The sequence below is a fragment of the Artibeus jamaicensis genome, unplaced genomic scaffold, assembly GCF_021234435.1.
Source record: "Artibeus jamaicensis isolate MK-2021 breed Jamaican fruit bat unplaced genomic scaffold, CSHL_Jam_final contig_373, whole genome shotgun sequence".
Lineage (NCBI taxonomy): Eukaryota > Metazoa > Chordata > Mammalia > Chiroptera > Phyllostomidae > Artibeus > Artibeus jamaicensis.
This window is the reverse complement of record NW_026521807.1, coordinates 13,876,355-13,885,893: the sequence shown is the minus strand read 5'-3', so window position 1 is coordinate 13,885,893 and position 9,539 is coordinate 13,876,355. Positions and strand designations below refer to the sequence as shown.

General features: G+C 34.3%; 1 pseudogene; it reads left to right on the top strand.

Moving 5' to 3' along the window:
* The first annotated feature begins 8,351 nt into the window (after positions 1–8,351).
* Positions 8,352–8,434, top strand: LOC119058846 (uncharacterized; annotated as a pseudogene).
* The last annotated feature ends 1,105 nt before the right edge of the window (positions 8,435–9,539 follow it).

Below are 9,539 nucleotides of genomic sequence, written 5' to 3'. Positions count from 1 at the left end.
ATGATGGCCATTCTGACAGGACTGAAGTGGTATCTCATTGTAGTTTTAATTTGCATCTCTCTGAAGGCTAGTGATGCTGAGGATCCTTTCATTTGTGTCTGTGCCCTCTGCATGTTCTCCTTGGAGAAGTGTCTGTTCAAATCTTTTGCCCATTTTTAAATTGGGTTGCTTGTCTTCCTGGAGTGGAGTCATATGAGTTCTTTATGTATATTGGAGATCAGACCTTTATCTGAGGTATCATTGGCAGATATGTTTTCCCATATGGTTGGTTCCCTTTTCATTTTGATGTTTTCTGGAGCTGTGCAGAAGCCTCTTAATTTGATGTAGTCCCATATGTTTAGTCTTTTCTTTATTTACTTTTCCCTAGCCTATAGGATATATTTATAAAAATATTGCTTCATGGGATATCTGAAATTTTACTGACTATGTTCTCCTTAGGACTTTTATAAACTTTATTTTGAAAAGCTTCTTCTCCTTACCCCATTTAGGAATCTTTGATTCTGGTAGCTTGTAGCAAGAATGGAAAGTTTGGTAAGCTTCTCCTCTTTATCCTGTCATTCAGCCAAATTCCAGCCCCCTAACATACCTTCCCAGAGTCTTCTGGTATGTGAGGAAGGAAGGCTTTAAGGTCACAGTGGTGGGGAAAGAATATATGATCAAGAACAGAATCCATACAGCATTGGTTATCTCTGGTTCTGACAAATGTATCCAGCTGATTCTTATAGCCTGGGTGATCAATGTTGCCTTCTACTTTTTTTTAGTACATTTGAGACTACTGGTAACTTTCTGTTCATTTTCTCCCTTTGGAATCCAGTAGATTCTTCTTTTGCGGGGTGTGGGGAAATAGTCACTTTGCCTATCCAACCAGTCTGTGGTCAAAGATTTGATTTAGCTCTGGGTCTGCTCTTACACTTTCCTTTAGTCCATAAAAAACAGCCATGCACTATCTTTCCTCTCTTACGTATAATATAGCTATTGTCTAATGCTACTTATTCCACTCTGTTTCTTCTGGTTAGTGAGAAATACTCATGCATCTTTGGATCAAATGGAAATGTAGAAATCTTATGAGGCTACTTGGTTACTCTCTCCATAAGTGAGTAACCATACTTCTGACATGTATTTTATTTTTCAATTACAGTTTATATTCAATATTATTTCATATTAGTTTCAGGTACACAGCATAGTGGTTAGGCAATCATAAACTTTACAAAGTGATCCCTCTGAGGGGGGATTTTTTAAAGCGTGGGGCACCTCTAGTCTCTGAGTCACATAGGCCAGGGGACCACAAGTTAAACTCTTATTCAGTGAGTGAAAAGACATATCATCTCTGCTCCAGAAGGCAAAGTTGGGAGTCATTTCAATGACTGCTTGTGTTTACTCCACCTCTGTATAGCTTGGTAGTTAGTGCTTAGCTCACCCTAGAACCTAGGTCACTTCCTTTGCAAGTACTTGAATGGTCCATATTTTTCACTTTGCAATGCTGGAACAGCTGACACAATATTCCAAAGGCCTCAGCTGAAAGAGAAAATATTCAATTTTAAAATCGTGTCAGTATTTTATGCAATTCCATGAGCCATTCTTTATCCTAAGTACTTGAATGCATTATTTCATATTAATCTTATATGAAGTAAATAATGGTATTTCTGATTTACAAGTAAGGAAACTAGATGAGATAAATGACAGGCCTGGTCACATAGATAAGGAACAAATGGTATGTCTGGTACAAAAATCTAGAACCCAAGTTTTTCTTTGCTTAAATCTACTTTGTTGTACTACTCTACCTGATTTAGTTACTTTAGGCATCAGTTTCTACAATCACAAAGTAATACATTGTGTTTGTATCTGTAAATACTATGCAGAAGAAAATATTTCATATGCCTATATATTAATAAATATATATCACATTCACTTTTCTAAGTCACAGTTTATTCTCCTATATTCACATACATTATAAATTTGAGTATTCCTTAGAATCAGTGTACCACTTTTGCTGTACCAGAGCAGTGCCTGTATCCTCAGAAATACCATTAATGCCTTAATGTTGTATTTAACAAATTGTCAGCTTAGAATTCAACATATATCAAAGTAACTGAGCCACTCAAAGAGAGATGCTTTGTGTGTGTGTGAGTATAATCCTTCCTAAAACACATCCTGTTAGCCTTGGTCCTGCATTAGATTTTATACACTTAAACTTTGCTTACTATGAACCTACCCATTTTTTATGGGCTTTTTAATCAGAAGCAATATTAATATAAGTATACACTGGCCCAATTCTAATGTAGAAAATATATAAAAAATCAACAAGAAATAACTATCATGTTAACTCATTCTGAGAGTCATTGGTTCGTTGGATGAGTCCTTAGCATTTGGTCGATTAACAAGATAATAAAAAATTTATAAGTTTCTTTGTATACATATGTCTTTGAAAATACAGTTTGGGAAAATTTGAAAAGGAAAAACTGTCAAACTAGCTTTTGTTTTAGTAAAAGTGATTCATCTTCCCATTAATCCATTGATAAATTTAAAAGAAGGTTAAACGTATGGTGTTGTGCTAGTCAGAACCAACCATCCTAAAGACTAAGGGGAAAAAATATTCAGACTCCTCAACAACCTGTCTGAAGATGGATATCCTTCATAAGCCCTGTAAAAAATGTCTATTCTTGATATTTTGGACTAAAAAATAATACTATCTTTTTCAACTACTCATTTTCTCTTATTACAAAATTAATACCCTCAAGGAAAGGAAAAAAGGTTTGCTTTTCTATCTAGCTCAGTTCCTAGGAGATAGTGCAATGCCTCCTTCCTGGTCTATCTTTAATGTATGGAATAATTATAGACACGTAATAGGCAATATAGTAAATGTGTGTTGGATTGAAACTTTACTGATGGAAGCAAAGCTATGTGTTGCTATGTAAGCAATAGAATTTAGGTTGGAACCAGACATTCAAGATCTTGTATGCTTATGTCAAGAATTTGGATTTATTGTTTGCATTGTGACAACCAATCTAATTGTTAATGTCTAAAAGAGTTATTTTATCATGATTTATATGCAGTTTAGTGGACATTTATTCCTATCCTCATGAATGTCAGATATAAATTATGTGTAACCTTGGAAGTTACCATGTTCTTTATTCAAATGGTTAATGATAAGACAAGGCACTAGTTTCTATTTGCTTTTGCTAAGCTAATGTCACCTTATTTCAGCTTCTTTGGACAAGAGTACAAAAAAGAAAAGAACCCATCCTGCCTCAGTACTCAGTACTTACATATATATATATATATATATATATATATATATATACACACACACACACACATGTATATATATATATATGAAGCCCAGAACATATATGTAATGTGTATATATGTATACATACTGTGTGTGTGTGTGTGTGTGTGTATATTATCCTTCCTAAAACAAATCCTGTTAGCTTTGGTCCTACATTAGATTCTATACATTTAAACTTTGCTTACTATGAGCCTACCAATTTTTTATGGGCTTTTTAATCAGAAGAAAACTAAACTCTTCTAATAAGATCTTCACCAAAACCACTAATTATAATGATTACTTATCAAACTTAGCACAGCAGTGTTTTAAAAGATCCACTTTGTACTTTTGTTTCAAAGATTCTGTTAATATTATTCTGAGTAGGGCAAGGGTTTACAGTTCTAATTGAGAAATTCACAATGATTATGAGCTAATTTGATAGATTGCCAAATGAATATTAATTTTTATACTTGTAAAATGTATTATTTTCATGTTTAATTGAAGGAATGATAACAGACCATTGTAGCAATTCCTCCATTATAAGTGGTATGCATTGTGAATTAATCACATGGATGACAATAACTTGTTACTCTCTACAGCTACATTTTAATATGTAAAACTCCATTGAAATTGTTCCATTTTAGCACTCCTAAGATAATAAGAAATTTAGTACTCTTTTATGAGTACTGAAATAGTTATTATGTTTATGCACACCACACACAAATGTAAATGTAGAGAACAATATCTTCACTGTTTAATTGTAATTTCTGAAAATATTTTTAGGTTTATTTTAGATATGTTAGTCTATTCTAACAGACAAACTGTCTGGAACAGTACCTGGACACACTTTAAATGTGGTCAGTGTTATGGAAGAACTAAATTTCTAATTTTATATAATTTTAATAACTTTAATATAATTTTAAATAGCTAATATGGCTAATGGAGACTATTAAACAGTGCAAGTCCATAGACTTAGAACCATATTTTTAAAATATACATCTATTTTCATGTTTTATATAAATTTTAAAATTCTTATTAAAATTCATATATTAATAAAATGTTCATGTTTTTAAAATAATAAATGTTTTCAAACCTAAGTAATGTCAGTACACATTTTGGCGATTTTAGTTTCATAATGCATTCTTAAGATACTGTGTCTTAATTAGAGCCAACATCTAAATGACAAAGGATAACTCTGATTTGTGGTCTTTGTAAGTAGCATTCATCCTCTTTAGCAGCGTTAAAATGCCAATTTACTACATGTTTAGCATGTTCATTTCTTGATATTTAAAGGCTTTCTCAAGCTTGCTAATTGTTAAGATTAAATACCAGACTCTTCTCACTCCTCTTTGCCAAAGTGACTTTAATTCATACATATACACACATATACACAGTCACTCTTACCTTCCTTTTACACTGAGAATAGCTTATACCGCATAGTAACCTGAAGCAGGCTGAAACTCCTTCCAGGAAAAAAGCTGGATAAATCTTGTAGTCCCATACTTTTAGGCAGCCTTCTCTGGCGCTGAGGGACACTGCCAGCTCTCCCCCTTGCCCAGGACAGAGCACAAGATGCAGTTTATCTACTCCACAGTGAAAAGCCTGATTATCCTCTACACTTCTCAGGGCCTGAATCATGATGCCTGCATAAAAGGTGAAAGGATGTCCATTCTTGGTATTTTGTCTAATGAAATAATATTTCAAAGTATTCATCCTTTAAAGTAAACCCAAATAGTCACTTAGTAAATAATTCTTCTTTTGCAGCAATAGAGGTAAGAGAGGCTGGGACAAACTGGGTGTAGTAAAAAATAAAACTTCTAAAGACTGAATCATTTATTTCCCTGGGACAACTCTACATGCAGACACTGGGATAGTCTTTGTGAATCGCTGCTTTGAGCCTGTTTTTCCTTTGCCCAAGAAGTTTAAATAGCCTCTGACTCATGTGAAACAACAATCTCCACAATATTTAATCATGCTATTTTATTGCCCAAGAAGTTTAAATAGCCTCTGACTCATGTGAAACAACAATCTCCACAATATTTAATCATGCTATTTTAGCTGGGAAACAAAAAGTTAGACATAAACTAATATGCATATTTATTTATTTTTTTGCTTTTTAAATTTTTTAATTATTTTTCAACTATAGTATTCTATCTTTTACTCCCATCCCAGCGCACCCCCCCTTGCTCCCCACCTCTTTCCCCTTTCCACCCCCCTTAGTTGTTGTCCATGTGTCCTTTATACTAGTTCCTGCAAATCCTTCCCCCTTTTCCCCTGAAATTCCCTCCCCTCTCCCCTCTGGTCGCTGTCCCCCTGTTCTCAATTTCAGTGTCATTATTTTTATTTTGCTTGCTTGTTTGTTTTTGTTTAGCTTACTGTTAAAGGTGAGATCATATGGTATTTGTCTTTCAATGCCTGGCTTATTTCACTCAGCATAATGCTTTCCAGTTCCATCCAAGCTGTTGCAAAGGGTAGGAGCTCCTTCTTTCTTTCTGATGCATAGAATTCCATTATGTATATGTACCATAATTTTTTGATCCATTCATTTACTGATGGGCACCTAGGTTGCTTCCAGCTCTTGGCTATTGTAAATTGTGCTGCTATGAACATTGGGGTGCATAGGTTCTTTTGGATTGGTATCTTAGGGTTCTTAGGATATAATCCCAGCAGTGGAATTGCTGGATCAAAAGACAGGTCCATTTTTAGTTTTCTTAGAAAATTCCATACTGTTTTCCATAATGGTTGTACCAGTCTGCATTCCCACCAATAGTGAACTAGGGACCCCTTTTCCCCACAACCTCTCCAACATTTGTTGTTTGTTGCTTTGTTTATGATAGCCATTCTGACTGGTGTAAGGTGGTATCTCATTGTGGTTTTAATTTGCATCTCTCTGATAGCTAGTGATATTGAGCATCTTTTCATGTGTCTCTGGATCCTCTGTATGTCCTCCTTGGAGAAGTGTCTGTTTAAGTTCTTTCCCCATTTTTTAATAATTGGGTTATTTTTCTTCTTAGAGTGGAGTTGTGTAAGTTCTTTGTATATTTTGGAGATTAAACCCTTGTCTGAGATATCATTAGCAATTATGTTTTCCCATACAGTTGGTTGTCTTTTTAATTTAATACTGTTTTCTTTAGCCATACAGAAGCTTTTTATTTTGATGAGATTCCATTTGTTTATTCTTTCCTTTATGTCCCTTGCTCTAGGGGACATATCAGTAAAAAAGTTGCTGTGTGAAATATCTGAGATTTTTCTTGCCAGTGTTCTCCTCTAGGATTTTAATGGTGTCACGGCTTATATTTAAGTCTTTTATCCACCTTGAATTTATTTTGGTGTATGGTGTAAGTTGGTGCTCGTCTCTTTTTTTTTTTTTGCATGTAGCTGTCCAGTTCTCCCAACACCATTTGTTGAAGAGGCTATTTTTAGTCCATTTTATGTTACTGACCCCTTTGTCAAATATTAATTGACTGTAGAGAGTTGGGTTTATTTCTGGGCTCTCTGTTCTGTTCCATTGGTCTATGTGCCTGTTTTTATGCCAGTACCAGGCTGTTTTGATGACAGTGGCCTTGTGATACAATTTGATATCAGCTATTGTGATCCCTCCTACTTTGTTATTTTTTCTCAAAAGTGCAGCTGCTATTTGGGGTCATTTATGGTTCCATATAAATTTTTGAAGTATTTGTTCTATGTCTGTGAAATATGCCATTGGTACTTTAATAGGTATTGTATTAAATCTGTAAATTGCTTTGGGTAGTATGGACATTTTGATGATGATGATGTTAATTCTTCCAATCCATGAACACGGTATATGTTTCCATTTGTTTGAGTCTTCCTTGATTTCTTTCTTCAGTGTTGTGTAGTTTTCTGCATATAGGTCTTTCACCTCCTTGGTTGAGTTTATTCCCAGATATTTTATTTTTGTTTTTGCTATATCGAATGGGATTTTTTTTCTGGGTTTCTGCTACTGCTGATTTATTGTAGTATACAAAAATGCCTTTGATCTCTGGATATTGACTTTGTAACCCACTGTTTTACCAAATTCATTTATTAGTTCAAGCAGTTTTTGAGTAGAGTCTATAGGATTTTCCATATACACTATCATGTTATCTGCAAACAATGACAGTTTTGTTTCCTCCTTTCCAATTTGGATGCCTTTTATTTCCTTTTCTTGTCTGATAGCTGTGGCTAAAACTTCCAATACTATATTGAATAGAAGTAGTGAAAGTGGACATCCTTATCTTGTCCCTGATCTTAATGGAAAAGCTTTTAGTTTTTGCCCATTGAGTATGATGTTGGCTATAGGTCTCTCATATGTGGCCTTTATTATATTGAAGAATGCTCCCTCTATTTCCACTTTGCTGAGTGTTTTTTTTTTTATCATAAATGGGTGTTGTACCATATCAAAAGCTTTTTCTGAGTCTACTGATATGATCGTGTGGTTTTTGTCTTTGCTTTTATTTATGTGATATATTACATTTACTGATTTGTGAATATTGAACCATCTTTGCATCCCTGGGATGAATCCCACTTGATCATGGAGTATAATCTTTTGGATATGTTGTTGGATGCGGTTTGCCAATATTTTGTTGAGGATTTTAGCATCTGTGTTCATTAGCAATATTAGCCTGAAGTTTTCTTTCTTTGTTGTGTCTCTATCTGGTTTTGGAATTAGGATGATGCTGGCTTCATAAAAGGACTTTGGGAGTTTTCCATCCTTTCGGGTTTTTTGGAACAGTCTGTGAAGAATAGGGGTTAGCTTTTCCTTAAGTGCTTTGTAGAATTCTCCTGTGAAACCATCTGGTCCAGGGCTTTTGTGTGATGGGAGTTTTTTGATTACTGCTTCAATTTCTTTTGCTGTTATTGGTCTATTCAGGTTTTCTTCTATTCTTTCATTGAGTTTTGGAAGATTATATTTTTCTAGAAATTTGTCCATTTCCCCTAGGCTTTCAAATTTCTTGGCATACAGTTCTTCATAGTAATTTCTTACAATCCTTTCTATTTCTGTGGTATCAGTTGTTATCTCCCCTCTTTCATTTCTGATTGTGTTTATTGGTGTCTACTCTCTTCTTTTCTTGATGAGCCTACTTAGACTATACTTTCAGGGATCATTTCTATAGTTTGTTACTAATATGCGTATTTATCTCTAAATATATACATCTAGCTACTAGAGGTATGCACTATAATGTAAGTTTTGTTTATCATATAATTTTTATGTTTGAGAAAATAAGTTTTAAAAACCTGTATTTATATAGGGTAGGGCAAATTAGGTTTACAGTTGTCTATATGGAAAATGCTACAATAATTTATAAATAATAATACAGGAATAAACTGTGTGGTATACTCAACTGTAAACCTACTTTTACCCCACCCTGTATTTGCTTCGTCACTGGTTCATCATTTGAAAGTGGGGCACACTCCTATTTTTGGAGGTCATTTAGAGGATGAAGTCCAAATCCCACATCCTGGTCTTTTAGGAACAAGTGCTGGCTCTTCCCTCTCTTTTCTTGTTATTTTCCATTGTTTCTCTCCATGATCCTTCTGAATTATAGCAACCATTTTCAAATTTGTTTTGAGTCATTTTTTTGTGTGTAGGGTATTTTTCTAACATTTTAACTATTAAAACTTTAATAGAAATATTTAAATAGAAAGATTGACTATCTTCAAAATTAATTGTGGTGAAAATATAATTCAGAGCTTTGTATAAAGCTTCCTTGGTTACTTCTGTAAATGTATTTGAAGTTCTTCTAAACATACCCTTGATTGAAAGTTTTACATTCTGAACTTAAAAAAATATTCTCAATATTCTTCCTTAATCTTCAATTTTCTTCCTCTCTTCTTCTACTCTTATTCTTAAATTTAGATGCAAGGGTCATCAAGGAACATGTATAAAGGACCCATGGACAAAGACAATGGTGAGGGTTTGAATGTAGGAGGTGGGTAAGGTGGGGGAAATAATAGCAGGAAAATGGGGACAATTGTAACTGAATAACAATAAATAATAAAATTTAGGAAGAAATATTCTAAATACATATATAAGCCAGGGAAATTAAATGGCATAATGTCACAAAAATGTGTACAATGGCCCTGGCCCTGTGGCTTAGTTGGCTGGAGCATTGTCCCATACACAAAGGGTTGCTGTTTCAAACCCCAGTCAGAGCCCATTTCTAGGTCATGGTTTTGATCTTCAGATGAAGTGCTTATGGGAGGCAACCGATCAATGTTTCTCCTTCACATACATGTTTCTCTCTCTGTCTCTCCCTTCCTCTTTCCCTGA